A 15679-nucleotide genomic window follows, 5' to 3' on the forward strand; every position below is an offset into this window, starting at 1 on the left:
TTATTTGATGCAGTTAATTCGATTTGGCCTGTTTGTTGAAACGGCAGTAACGCCCAGCTAGTAGCAAACAGGAGCCGGAAGTGAACGTAGAGATTGCCAAAAGGCACGAAGACAACAAATAAGAAGGTGCCGGCGGATGAATGCCACTGATACGAGGTGATCCTAATCTGCAGCGTGGCAATACCCTTATCCTCTAGATATATATATACACACACACACGGTCACATTGAGGTAGACACGATATAACTTCAAGGCCGGACTGTGTGTACGTGCTTGTGCAAGATGGTAAAGCAGTTGGAGCTAATTTTCACTATTACTATGCACAACCGGGACCAATGAGCTGTTGCCGAAACAGCTGGCTTGTTAACGGTACTAAATATCGAGGCTCAAAAACCGATTGCTTTACATATTGGGAGGGCCAGTCTTGCTTCAGCACGATAATACTGATGTTTCTGAATGAATAACAGTATTTTACTTGGCGAACTAGGCCAGTGTCATTATTAAACAAGCGTCTATTCGAATATTGGCAGCCCCCGTGCATGAAATAAGATAGTGGCTAACTTTTTTCCTAATGTTAAGTCTAGAGCAACTGTGAAGTGTTACGCTTAGCAAAGAAGGGTCGCATAACGAGAGAGATAAATAGGGGCAATCAGAGGGTGAGAAAGAGATGCAGAAGGATTAGGCCCACTTCAGCTAGCGGGCTGCTACCGGTCCTGATTGGTTGCTTTCAGACTCACCGAGTGTCAAGGCAATTTCTATAACAACATAAATAGCTAGACACTTGGTCGATAGGTAGGATAGCCAGTTACTAGACGTTTGCTGCTCTCTCAGGTACAGCTAGTAAGACTTCGGTCCATCGCATGAGTAACTGGTATGGAGCGACTGAGGAAGAACTTCCGTAGTGTATCTGAATAAAACCGTACCAGCGAATGACTATCCGAGAAGCAGAGGACGTAGCACATCAAACTAGCTATGAGCCATGCCGAGAAGCAGCAGCGACTGAGGCGTGTAAAAGTGGACAGAGCGTCGAGCTTCCCTCGACTCATCGCGGCGGCAAAACTGCTTGCTGCAGACCGGCCCTCATAGCGCTCCATTTGTATTGCCAGTGTCGCTGCATTGAACAACGATAACAAAAATAAGAACGTGCGCCGTCCGACAAAAGCCGCTTCGCTCGTCTGCTAGGCAAAGTACTAAGTGCAGATATATGGGGCGAAACAAACCGGACTCACGCAAAGCAAATCGAAAATGGGCTGAGATGCATGCCGGAGACATCTTTGGTTTGTACTGGTCCCTTTGTCCTGCATTATATGTTATTAGAGACGCCCGTTTCCGGTCATTGGCCGATCCACGTTCACAACAACAACAACAACCAGTGGCGCATCCTATCGACAACAAGTGAAGCTAACATATAGGAAAGGCTGTGCGTAGACTAGGAACATTTCGAGTATAGTTATTCTTTTTTTTCTCTCAGTATCTGTTAGGAGTAACCGAAAGTGCCTCAGAAAAGTATATGCTGTTCGGTAATGATGTGGGAACGACCTTCTGCGTTTCATTCGCTCTACACGTTGAAGGCTAGAATGGAAACGGGTAAAATATCTACTACCGAATACTTCAGTAATGGTATAGTGGGCTTTGAAGTATCGGGGAAACACTCAGAAAGAGAACTCAACCTCTTGGTGTGACATAGGAATGTCAGAATAGACAGCCTGCAAGACGTCAAGTCGGAAGAATGGCTTCTTCTCTACCTTCCAGTAAACGATGATTCCAGTAAAGGAAAACATTAAATTGGTTTAAATATTCGATCGGTGTACATCAAACAGTAGTAGTACGCTAATTATAGTCGTTTGTGCAGGGAATGACGTCGTCCTATATATATACAGGGATGGCCTGGGATGACTGGGTCTTCTTACCGGCCAAACACATTGGCCAGTGGCAAGAGAAGGTGCATTGCAGCGAGCTGCATATCGTTGTCATATGCCTGCATGTAGACTGCATAGAGAGGGCACGTGTTGTAGCGGCGGAAAAACGGTTGAGGCGGGACCCAGTCAACACCAGCGTTACTACTGCAAATATGATACTAATACGCACATAGACTCGATCTCTTTCGCTCAAATTATTCTTCACATTTGGGTGTGTCGTTTCAGTAACAATCGCAATAGCAATAGCCAGCAGTTCCGACTGTTCGTTAGAATCGAAAGTAGACGTGTGGGCGCCCTTTAATCAAGATTGAACGTTATCAGCTGTGCACTATGCAATTATATCTATTTATTAGTATCTATTTAAGATAAGATGATTTTCAAACAAGTGTCACTGATAGAACTGCTTCATACCGGAAATCTAAGTTAACTTTCTGTAAGTGCAATAACTTCATGCCGATTGCCATAGAAACCTATACAAATTTAACTCGTTTTACTGCATGCCACGAGTAGAAAAAGGCGGAAAAGAAAGATGCGTCAATCTAAGCAGTGATGCCAAAGGGTACCAAGAAAAGAGTCGGCGTCTATTTTGGCCTACATAAGACTGTGAATAGCTGAGAAAATACACACCTCTCAATACCTGTATGTTTATGCAAATAGATCTATGTAGTGCTGAATACTGCACTTATTGTTTGTCGCACATTGTGACTTCACTACAAAAATAGTAATACATCCGTTTTATTTAAGATATTGGTTAGAAGTTGGATGTACCTCGGAGGTTTTATTGAGAAAGGATGAGTTTCAAAAATTTGGCATCTTAATTGGTCCACATGTTCATGCACGTTTTTATTCCATATTGACATTATCAATGCTAGATACGTACAACTGTTTGTGTCTGTGTCGTAGCAAACTACACGTGCCTTCGGAGCTCTGGTCACAATTTGCGACAATCGCAACGGAGACGACCCAGTGCATATTATGAAACTCAGTCGAGCAGCGAAAGGGGCTAGAGGAGAAAAAACAGCCTTGGGCGCTCCGAAGTCAATACCGACTCTCTGGGGAATGATGTTTCGACGCTTTTTCGCTGTGCAACGGCAGGCTTAGTTGGTTGTACCGCATGCGTAATGCTGTTTGGCTGGGCTGGCCATGGGTGGATCCGAATGGATCGGCTTGGATGCGCCGCCGGGAAATAAAAACGGAGATTTCGTTGTAGTCTCTTTTCTGGTCGGTTTTTTGAGTTTGTTCCCGGTTGTTCCAATCGTGCTGAGACACAGACAAGGGTATTAGATACACAAGCAAGACATGTGCTGGCGTCATGTAATGACATTGGCGTCGCATCGACCCTTTCCGAAATCTACTACGTTCTTGGCATTACACAGCACCAAAAGCACCATTACCTCCGACTCCATTGCCACCAGCGAACGTAGCTATTTGGATGGTCCCAAAGGCAACATACCAGCCCAAGCCAGACTAAGATGGAAATACGTTTTATTGCTGAATAGTGTTGTGAAGGTTTTTCCTGCTCTACTCCCCGTTCCTCCATAACTTTATTTCTTTCTCTCTCTCTCTCCCTCCCCTCTTTCTCTTTTTCTCTCTCATACATATACGATGTCAGATGTATGTATACTGCCTTGAATATGATATCATCATCTACCTGCGATTTGTCTACGACCTGGAGGTCTTTAAGTGGCCGCTGCTACTGCTGCTGTTGCGGGTAGCTGTACCATTCGTACGATTGGCCGTTATTGATGGCATTGCGTGTTGCGTAACCGCCATACTGCTTTATGGCCCTTTCGCGCGTAGCCTGCCTATTGATATATCAGTTTATTAAGGCGGGTTTACTAACGACGACGAGGATATTTTTGCTTACCGTGCCGATATGACATTGCATATGTTACTACAAGCACACTGATTACATGTGGGCGTTGGCTTGCTATTGTTTTCTATGTCTTGAAGGTTAAGACTGCCGACACAAATAGTGCGGACTGTAATTAACTCTACTATGCGAAGATAAAGAAATAAACGAGAATCCCTTAAAAAGGCTTCCGTTAATTTTTTGCTTTGTCAATTTCTACGATCTTTAGAGCTTTCTTGCTTTTTCTCTATCGTCATTATATTCTCAACTACATTGCTGGCTTTGGGACAAAACTAAACGGTCATAGAACCCTGCGCTAGTCGTTGACGAGAGAATCAAAGGACGGATGATATTCAACGCGTTCCTGAATTCTGTTTTCGTCAGGATCTGTTTCGTTCCGTTTCGAAACAGAAAGGAAACGGTAAGAATGGCACTTCGAGAAAAAGTGGAATATTGAATTAATTCACAGCGACAGAGAGTGTCGACAATATCGGATAAACGATAAAGGAATAACGAAAAATACTAGATATCATTGAGCGTGTTTGGCTACACTGCGTGGGAGAAACGAATTAGGCTTAGAAGAGAACGAGAAAGGAGCAAGTGTTAGAAGAAGGCTAAGACCAGCGGGTCAGTAGAAAAGACCCTAAAAAACGGAGAAAGAAATATTTGAAGCAATATGGAAACGCGGGGGATACTGGTAAGTTGCCACTAGAAAAGAGGGATAGCGCCTTCGTTTTCTATTATGCCAGACGCTGCCAAGGAAGCGCGACACCGATCACTACATTGGTAACACATTCGCGTGACTCACACAAATATGTGTATAGTGTGTATACGCCAAACCAATATGGACGTGATTCAAACATGCTACAGTGCAGCAGTAGTTCAGCCATGTATGATGTGTATATATAGATACGGCCAACAAAACCTATACGTTTCCAGTCACGACCTGTTTGCAGTTTATTCAAATAAGTACAACGCATTACATTGGTTAGACTTCAACAAACCGTAGCCAAGTTAAGAACCTTGTCTTTGGCTTGTGATGATCATTATATTGCCACTACGATATGTGGCACGACAATAAATCAATAACGCATGGTCATTTTGTGATTCTATCTTCCGCTTTCATCCGTGTACACAGGTTTAATCGTAGTCGCAACTTTTTGGCAGCTTTTGGGTGACGTAAGTGTTTACTCAACTTCGGCTGAAACAGTTGTTAGAGATAGACATATTGGTGCCGAATGTGAGATCAGTTCGAATCTTCCTACCGGAGTTTTTTTTCACAGTGAACGCCGTAGTCGCCGTTCCTTACCGCGTCTTTTCTTGCGCCATTTTTTTATTTCACTAGGCGACGCGGTCAGTATACAGGAAATAAGAGGGCAAGTGGGCAGATCGGTGATATACTAGGGAAGCTTCTTGAGTAGGGCCTGGCGAATGAAAGAAACAAGACTGCGTTCAGTGATTGCAATGGTGGGATTAGGGGAATAATTTAAAAATGGATTTTAAGAGGGAAGTCACGTTGCGCTAGATAGCCATCCATCGTTAAGATGGCATCTTCACTTGGCTTCGTTGCCGAAAACCACTGGTAATGGCGTACACTGTCGTAAGTTATACCCTAGTGGTAGTTGTAATAGTGGTGCCAGTTGTAGCAGTTAGCCTTACCCGATGTTATCCTCTCCTCGGCCGCTCGTTCCTGATTGTCCAGGAAGATCTTTTCTCTGGACGGGTTTGTGGAAAGCGGCTGAGTATGACGACCGAAAAATAGCAAGAAAAAAAGAGAATTACCAAAGAACCTGGAAAGCCAAGGGCAGTTGATAGTGGCGCAGGCAGACAAACAGGCCTGAAAGGCCGACGAACGGCAGAACAGGTGCACATGTAGGAAAAATCACTGGGACCGCCTTTACCATAACCATTACCACAAGTACTGGGAAAGCCAGCTAGCTGAGCGCCCAGTGGCAAAAAGTGATGGAATCGATACCGTTGATGATTGATGCAATTCTGCAAAAGCGAACAAAGAACCCCCAAAAAAAATATTTCTTTAAGAACATGGAGACAGATATAGGCTAAGGACTAGCCAAAGAATAAACTCGGCTGTGGCATGGATGGCAGTAGACATTAATGAGGGTTCTAAGCATCACTCTTTACCGGTCCGTGCTGATCTGGGTCTGTGTGCAAAGTTCAGAAGTGAAAATATGTTAGGAGAAAGTCGAATGGGTATATGTGCTGTCACGCAGGATGACCGAGACTATACAAAAAAAAGAAACGCAGGCGAAAAAAACGAAAAGGCAGGAGCAGAAAAAGCGAAAATAGGGAAAAGAAACAATGAAAAAAGTGAACCAAGTCGTTGAGTTTGGTTTAGATACCCCTTCGACTTGTCTATGAAGCCTTCGGCTGCCTTCTGGAACGACCAGAGAAAAAAGGGAGGTCTGGCAAGGAAGTTCGGCATCAATGTTAGAGGCGCTGCCAGTGCCAGGAGCGATGGTAGCCGCGTTTTCGGTCGGCCAATTTTCTCCAGGATGGAAATAGTGCAGGTGATTTTTCCGGGATAAACGTAGGTTAAGGGAAGGGGAGTAAAAAGGAGGGGACGATACCTATAGCCCCTCCCATAGAGGATAAACCACCTCCCATTAACTCTTGGCTTCCGTGGACTCTCATCGCACACGCGAGAGCTTCTATTCTGACCTCTGACTTGAAGAGGGCTGGCTGGTGGTTGTCTCTTGAAGCAATAGGTGTTGAGAAGAAGGAGGCGTCAGGAGATACGTGCTTTTACTGCTCAACCCGAATGCTAGCAGACTTTGTTTGCAGAAGAAAAACACGTTTGCTCACCACCAGCAAAACCACTGGCTGGATTGCTCTATACATTTGCTTGATATAGCGGCAGTACCGCGGCTATAAAGAGTAAAAGAACTGGGATTACAAGAAAAGAGAGAAAAAAGAGGAGCTGAGGAATCATAGAAAGATGACGAAATAATCGCTAACTCAAACATGGTTCGTCATTGCTCGCTTTCGAATTCCATTTTTTTTATGTAGATTCGTCTGTATGGCACTTACTGTCGAATACACACTGGTTATGGCGATCATGATAATTAAGTAAACCGGAGAGACTTGCGACATGTTGATAGTATGAAAATCAAAACGTCGAAATGTTAATAAGTAAAAAATATATATATATATATATATATATAGAATTAATGGAACTTCCGTTGATTAGAAATAATCAACGGTAGTTGGTGGGGTATAGGTATCTACAGTACGTCCCGGTGATAGCGTGTTTGTCTGCTAAGCTCGGAAGCACACCTGTGTTCGTGCTGGAAGCCAGTCGTCTAATGGAATGTTTAACGGCGGTGCCGGACCGTAAAACTGGAAACATTCCGCATGTATCTACGGTATGCCTACCCGTGACAAATATCATGATATGAATATGCCAATTAGTCCTAAGAAAATCCAATATTACAGAACGTAGGTACAACAAATTATAGCTTACTATCAGCTTATCTCAAATATTCATACAAAAATCTGCATATCTATCTTATTCGCACTTTATATACGCATAATAGCCTAAGCTGTAGGTCATCGCTTGCCCCATACTTTGCTTGCCGTGTAGAAGTGGTGAAGAATAGTCCGTACGATCGATCTTAGAATATCGGCTTTTCCAGGGTATCAATCAATTGGCACTGGTAATGGCTAAACCGGATCGCCACCTCTGCACAAACAAAAAACGGAACCAGGACCACTCGTATTAGATAACTGACCAATGCGCTCCTAATAACGAGCTTTTCATTTTACCACAGATGAAGCGACAAATAACCGCAGGCGATTATTGATCTTCCTAGAAGCGTGAAGTTACAAAACGAAAAGCTTAGATGGAACTTAAACAAGGCTCATTATAGCATGCAGATATTTTCCATAAATTTTTGCCTGTGAGATCGAAATTCGCGCATACACTTTTCAGATCCAGAAACAGTTGTTTCTCTTTCTCTTTCGCCAAGAGAGCTGCTCTCAAACCTACTCTTACCAGTGCCACGCGCTCTCACATCTCTTGCCGTCTGATTGCCGCGTGTATACATGCTTAATTTCTGATTGAAAATAACAAATTTCGTATTAGTGAGTCTGCACTGACCGCAGTAAACGACTCACGCACAAAAGCGATCGCGCAGCGCTTCCTCTTGTTTTGAATTCGCTCTTTTCAACGCCACATTTTTATTCTTTCTCGTTTCTATTCACCGATGCTGTTTTTCCTTCTCTGTCCGACGACGTGAAGAATATCCATATCCGCCGACCTCTAAAGGCGAAGGAGCGGCGGTAGAACCAGGTTGTGACTGCTGAGTGGCGCTACGGATGCGCTCGGGGGAAGATGAAGGCGCTGGCCTGAAGGCGAGGGCTAGAGTAGCCAATGAAGACGAAGATGATTTCATGGCCGCTGCCTGCGATCGGTGCAGCTCGCGTAGAATCGACACCGCGTACCTTTCTTTGGATAGCTATTTCCGTCTCGTTCTCTAGTGCACCCAGTAACACCGCATCAGCAGAGACAACAGCAGTAGCAGACGACGCACCAAGAAACAAATACGAAGTAGCAGTGGTCGCTCTAGTCGCTTTAGAAAAAGCAAAAGGCAATTTTGTTGGAAAAGAGACGCGCGCATGAGGATGACGTTGGATCGGCGTTCTAGCCTCGGCTAGGAAGGGATGCGTCGGAGGCTGGTAACGAATTCCTCGCGGCCATCCAGCTTTCCTCGGCAGATGAAGCAATTATGAAGTGAAGAAGGTTGCCCAGCCTGCTGTGCCTCGTAACGCTGCTCACTATGTTAGCCAGTGCTCGATGTTGGGCGTTGGCTCCGGGATCTCAGACAGCAGTCGTAATGGAGGCAGTGGCCCATAGACGTGAGCAGAGTAGGCTACTCTCTATGTATATACGCTGGTCTTGATCGTTATCGTGGTGATGACGGCTTGACGGACTGAAATGGAAGGAGCGAGCGCAGAAAAGAGAAGAACTATATTAGGAAAAGCGCAACGAACGCCCATCAAAACGCCAGATGGGTATAAAGACATCAGGGTGAAGGCGACTGAAAGATTTAGAAACATTTGCTAAAAAGAAGCGCTAGTTGGCGGGGCCGGCCGACTGGCCAGTCAGCCAGCCGGCCAAACGTTGCCCGCATCAGGTTTCATCGGAAACTCTATGGCGAGAAAGGAAGGGCTGGAGTTTTAAAGGAAGGACCCCCCCGCCCCCTAGCAGAAAGGGGTGAGGTACTACGAAACCGCCTGGCTGGATGCGGAAGGATTGAGTGCGGCTTCTGTGTTTGTAGGGAGGAACGAATTGTCAGTCTATTCATTTTATCGATTCTGGTCTGCTCATGATGAGGCATAGATGGACCAGAATGGATGATAGGGCCACTGGAGGACTAAAATGCAAGCGGATTGGAAAGCAATGGCAGTCTGAAAGAAATTTCGAAAAGGCAAAGTATCGACGCCAATGCGTAGGGTGGTCTCCAAACCAGCTGATGACAGCTGCTTCGTCGCTTTTCATTTGTCGAATCTATCGGTGAAGATAGCGGGTAGGACGGAGATGTGAAACGAGTTGCAATAGAAGGTAACGTGGCTCTGGGGAGACCGAAAACCATAGACTTTTTTTGGAGGGCACGTTTTTATGGTGGCGGCACAAAGGATAGGAGACTATTTCAGGACGAACTTTTAGGGACATCTGCGGAGCTGCGGGACGAACTACGGGAACTGAAAGAACTATGCAACTAGCAATGTTAACGTGTTACTGACGTGAAAAGTCGAAACTCCCCGATTATATTCTAGCGAAACAAAGCGCTCTGCCACGAACGAATAAATAAGTGCCTTCATCCGTTCTTCAAAAGCGCAACAAAAAATAAAACTGTAATAACGAGAGATGAAGGAAATCCTTGCCTGAAAAGCTCGCAGCGAAAAATTCCAGCCTAGACGTGGATTCGCACTCTTATGCGAAGTGAACGAGGACCGTACGCGTTACGACAATTGTTGTTGATGTTGCGAAGCATTTTGTTTGAATGGACCTCTACAGGAGTACATATACGACACTGCAAATATAATTAGCTGCCTTTTTATATAGTAGTATGTAGTGGAACTGCAGGTTTGTCCACAGATGGGCCTCAGACTGCTAGCCATCCTATGCGTCGTGTGGCAAAATGTTTGGCACGTACGCAAGAATATTTGGAATATTCACAGTTCACTTGTTGTATAGCTTGCAGTTATTTGCTGTTGTCACAAACACTTCGCAGTCAACTTTCGACTGAGCTAGTCTTAAGGCACACGTGTGATGTTTCCCTAATTAGACGGATGCGTCTCCGCGCCTGTCTGGCGAACCGGCAAATCAGCGACAAGGATTCGAGCAAAACAACGTAGATTCGCGCTTTTTGGATTGCCCATGCATACGCACGTATGTACGTGCACAGACGTTGATAAACGTCAATTGCTTGAAATAGCAAAGAATTACGCAATCATTAATCAATCATATGGGCAACGCAAGAATGTTGTAGCTGATGAGGGCTCTGCTAGAAAAATGCAGTCTGCCTGCTTTCGCCGGCAAGAAGGCAAGCATGACTACTTAAACCAGTCATTAATAGATTATTTAACACATAATTGCGCTGACCCGAGGTAACCCACGAGACGGAAGGGCCGCTTTTCGTTTGAGGTGGCTCTATAAGGAGTCGCTGAGTAAAGTCATTGGGCAACGATTTAAATGAGCTAGCCGATGATGACTCGCTCGAGCTAAAATTATCGAACCGACATTCCTTTCCGCCAAATAGTCGTGGCGCCTTCAACTGGTGGATTTGTCTTCATTGACATGGGCGTTCTGACGAACCGGTCGATGCTAAATTGAAGTAGAAAATGTTACCAATTGAATTAGTCGACACCGATAGACAAATACAGAGGCTATGTGCTGCTACAACGTTTCAACGAACAGACGTCCTAATCGGTCCTGATGAAGAGGATACGCCGTGTCATTGGTTGGCAACAGCTATCCACTGTTACTGGCCTGGTGAGTACCGGAATTTGTACCGTGCCCGTACGATTGGCCTAGTCGTAGCTGCAGAAATCGAGCATCATACAAACAGAAGTACGTACAAACATGACACGATGTTCCCAACTTGGCTCATTTTTGTACCTACCATATAGTACAGGGCGCGTAAGAAGTTGCCGGCCGATTTGGTTCGATTGAGGAAAAACACTTGGCTGATGTGTTCGAATCCTGTATCGAAACTTGTATTGCAATATTAAACTCGTCACACTAAACGTTTATATCTTCTTAATAAATCTGCTGGTCTACTATCATGTCAATTTAGCATGCAATTTCTGTTCCAGTGAAAGACATGTCATATACCCATTTGCGGAAAACTGTCAAAGAGAAGTTACTCTGTGAAAGATAAAAACAGGAGAAAAAAGATGCTTAATGAAAAATAGATGAACAAGGAACGCGATATACACAACACGAAACATGGTCCATTCAGGTTTTTATCCATTTTGAAACAGTTACTCTCCATTTATTCGACATAGTCTGCCCATTCAAAATAATTTTGTTAGCCACCCTTATTATCATAACCCTGCTGGCGGAGCTGTAGCATATGGCATTACCTTAAGTTCATTCGAAGCATGCTCAAATAATTTACGTTTCGTTGTGTTATACGATCAAAGTTATATAAAATGACTGCGAGAACCCCATTCCACCCAAGGGATAAACTTTCCATATTTAACTTGTACGAAGAAAACTATAAATATGCTTTTAAAATCTGTTTCGTTTTGTCACATCTTAGCTTTTTCCTCTATTGTCGCTCGCAGCTTTAGGAAGCGACTACATTGCGGCATATCCGTTAGATTGTCCAGGGGAACCGTGGTTCGGACTATTTTCGGCGATTATCTAATCATAAATTAAATGGTAACTTCTCTCCTTGCTAGGTTTATCAGTTACTTTGATGATAGCAATGGTAACACTGTCGCATTCTGAATGACTCACGGGTTCGCTACTCCGATCGTTCCACACGAGCACTAGATGAAGTGATCAGCGTGAGGGTCGTCGCTTCTATCTAGAAACGCTTTTCTACTGAAACAGCAAAACCATCGGAGTTGTAGCATGTTAATGTATTGCAGGAACTTAGCCAATTTTAATATGCTGCAAAACAAATAGGCACAATAACAGCCAACCCTGAGCCCGCCTAGTAGCCCCCTGTGCTGTGTGACCAAACAAGTACACAAACGGTTAACGGTGGATACTTCTAGCTGGTGGTACGAAGTGTTGTACGTTCTCGTGAAGAGGTGAGTGGAGGTAGCTGTACACAAGACGGAAATCTGAAGGCATTGCTAATGCTTACTGTGCCATGTTCGTGCACGTATGGATAGTGTAACAAAATCAGATACACCCACTAGAAAGTTACTGATGGCGATAGCGATGCGCAGAGGAACCTTTCAATGATTTAAGCTGCCTACCACGACACATCAAATACAACGTCCGCGATCCGTCTAGCATCTTCATGCTTGGCATAGTATAAACTCCCCGCTGAATTTGTCAAGGTCGTATAGTGGACCAATTACGATGTCAAGTTTGGTGCGTGCCGATGGCATTGATTTGTTTGTTCATTCTTCTTTCGGCTGTCTGTCGCTTATATATTGCTACAGTATGGCTCCATAGTTGCTGTAGTAAAGGCGTCCCGTTGGCTATCTATATACGGTCACGTCGACTGGGCTTCGTGACATTTTGTAAAGTGAGATAGGAATCTTTATTTTCGTATTTCTAGACCATTGTTTAATAATATGCGCTGACTTAACGCCATCATGGTGCACCGTAAGGTTCTGAAATTGATTCGTTTTACCATCATTAAATAAAGACCCTTCAGGGAAGATCGTTGCGATTCTTGCCATACTATAGTTTTAACGTAAATAACAACGAGGCAAACGTTTACGCTAATAATTTATTTTATAATATGACGGTGAGGACTATTGTCTAGTATCCAGTTTCCAGGAATCCGCATAAAGCCACATTATTTCTTACGAACTGTATTCAAACAAAATCACTTATTTCAACGATTTTTTTCTTCGTACGCTAGTACTGTCATTGGGGGTTATGGTTTCTTTTTTTTTAGCATAACCACTATTTACCGTGATTATATCTTCGATGTAGACCACTAATTACTTATTTTTAAAATACTCCAAAATACCAAAAGAATTGGTTGTAGCTATACGTCGAGCGATGTTGATAAACGTAAAAAGCGTATTCAACCGGCAACTCAATCAGAGTTGCCGGTTGAATACGCTACATAAAAAAAAAAAAACTTAGCGCAAAGTATTAAATTTTAGGCCGATAAAAACCCCAAAAATCCTCAAGGCGACCAAAACGTTTAAGCGGTGCAAAGAGACAACCATTAGAGATTATTTGGATGACCTAATTAACAACTGATATTCTCCTTCGATGAACTACTGCTATTTTCTGTTGAAAAATCCAGGTATATCAACAGTGGTTTCTGGGCTCTTTTGACAAGCTTTTGAGTTCTTTAAATCTACACCATATCAAGGATCTTTTAGGTTGTCTTCTCCTGGTTTTTTTACAGTACACTATATTGTAGATTGTTGCTTTCGGTTAAAAATGGTTTGGACGGTCCAGCGCGGAAGGATTGAACAATAGCTGATAATTATTTTGGTAGCGAGAGAAGCGTATGCATGCATATCCGCTATGACAAACAGCCTAAATCTAAATGTTCCGAATTATATGTCCGGAATTGCTTTTAAAATTTCAGCGAACGAACAGCCTACAAGAGTTTGTCTGAACTTAAATGCTTTTTCTATATATATATATAATTCAGGGCAGATTTTTTGCTAGCCATCGTAACGTGGCATACCTTCTGATGGGATTTAGTTGGTATCCATCTACAGTTGTATTTTCTGAACAACCCATTTTACGGTCTTATTCTGTATTTAGAACTTTTACGTGCCCACTCATCTGCATTGTATGCTCCACATCACTGCGATCTTACGATGTTATCAGGAAGTGCACAAAAACCTCTATTAACGAAAGACGTGTGTCACCTCTGTTCTACTGAACTGAGCTGCTTGTTTTCTTCCCAACGCATCAAATAAATCGGTACGTCGTTGGTTTGCAGCTGTGTCGGTTCGTTAAAGTGTTCCGTAGAACCGACGAAAACAGTGGCGGGTAGAAGGCTCCAGGTCCTAGGCAAGATAAAGGTCTTCGTTTAAACTCCTCATAACGCACCGCTACTGGCGACTCTCTCGCGGCGTCAACGCTACTACTACTACTACTACTACTACACATATCACTACCTCGGTGCTGTTAGCACTTTGCGAGCAAAATATCGATCATATGAAGCTGTAAACCTGCCAGCTACCCCGACTTGACTTGAATGAGAGATGGTTGACCGCCACCTTCTTGCTTCCTCGTGTTTCCATGTCGAATTTTATGCTGATAGTCGCATGAACGAATTAGTGAGCATGTACGTGCGTCCAAGGAATGATTCCCGTTAAGATAGTGTTCCACTATGCATATATAAAGCGTGCGAGATATGGCTAAAGTGTCTATGTGGCTCCTGTTCGAGAAAAGGCGCAAAACAATAGCTTTGTCGTATTGACTTTGTCGTAAAAATATGGCTTCATAATGGTTGGTGGTAAAGGAATTGTGGCCATTGCGAACTAACCGAGCCCATAGCGAAACGTGGCTTATCAATCACTGTCCGATAAGTCACTGGCAATGGCCACTGGGCTAACTAACGATGATAACTGATCAAGTATACAATGCAGTAAATGAGTAGACATTTCGGCTGGTACTTGGTCTTTGCGTCATTTCTTTCGAGCACATAGCCATCAATCAAATTGCGGGTTAGAAGGTGTTTTGTTAAATAACAGAAAAGCAAGAAGTCGGCTTCTATCTTCATTCTCACGAACTAGCACCATCGGTCAGATGCGGCCAGATGACACAGTGCAATGCGTGTACGTATGTGTTTCCAGATGCACGTGTGAAATACACAAATATTACATGTTGAATTCAAAGAACCAAGCCTTTGGGCATGGGTAATTTTTACTACGCAAAACTGCAGAAACAGGTGGCTTATTTCTACACATGCAAGCACTTGCTACCACTATGGTTTATTTATAATTACGGGAATTCGAGATTTTCATCCGATTCGATATTATCCTATTAGGGAGTACATGCTCAATATGGTACTGGATGATATCCCTTTGTTTGATACTGAATTTTAGTGAATCAACCATTTCTGATGGTGACAGCTTGTGCGTGCCCACGTAGTGGACACCCGCTGTGGCAAATATTGTTACCGCTCCAGCTTTGCGCTCGGATCACCCGCGCCCGGTGTGAACGAGACCTTCGACAAGCTTCGCTATAGTGACGTGTGTACGTTTGTCCTTTCCTTTTGTGTACGCGTCCTTCAAAGCAATTGTTCGTGAAGTCGTCCTACTGAACGTGTCGTTGAGGAAACACTGTTAGCTTTTTATAACGATTTTACGCATTAGTCAATGAAGCAATGCATAGTGGTAAATAGAAATGGATTTCAGGAGATAACGAGACGAAATTTCTACGACGAGAAAAATTCTATGTGAAATTTAGTCCTTATCGATTGGAAGCGCGAAGTAAAATCTAACCAAACTTGAAGTAGTGACGAAGTTGTGGCGAAACGAATAAAACAGCAACTAACGATGCGTTAAACAATGCGTAGACCCATTATGTGGAAGATTCTGATAAGACACTTATGTTAGAGTACGAAACGCATACAATATAGCGTTTGTCTTTTTTTCGATTTTTCTCATTTTTATTCGCTCGTTATCTTAAACAGCCTGTCTTACTCCTTATATAATATTTACGCACTTTAAAAAAACTGATAGTAAGCGGGGCTGCAACAGCTGTAGACAATTTAAG

At 43.5% G+C, this 15679-nt stretch overlaps 1 protein-coding gene across 3 annotated transcripts in view; it reads left to right on the plus strand.

The window, feature by feature from the left end:
• The window catches only part of p120ctn (adherens junction protein p120), a 103106-nt gene that overhangs the window by 68315 nt on the left and 19112 nt on the right, over nucleotides 1-15679 (plus strand). The gene's annotated exons all lie outside the window — the stretch shown is intronic.

The sequence above is a fragment of the Varroa jacobsoni genome, unplaced genomic scaffold, assembly GCF_002532875.2.
Source record: "Varroa jacobsoni isolate VJ856 unplaced genomic scaffold, vjacob_1.0 scaffold_265, whole genome shotgun sequence".
NCBI classification, from domain to species: Eukaryota; Metazoa; Arthropoda; class Arachnida; order Mesostigmata; family Varroidae; genus Varroa; species Varroa jacobsoni.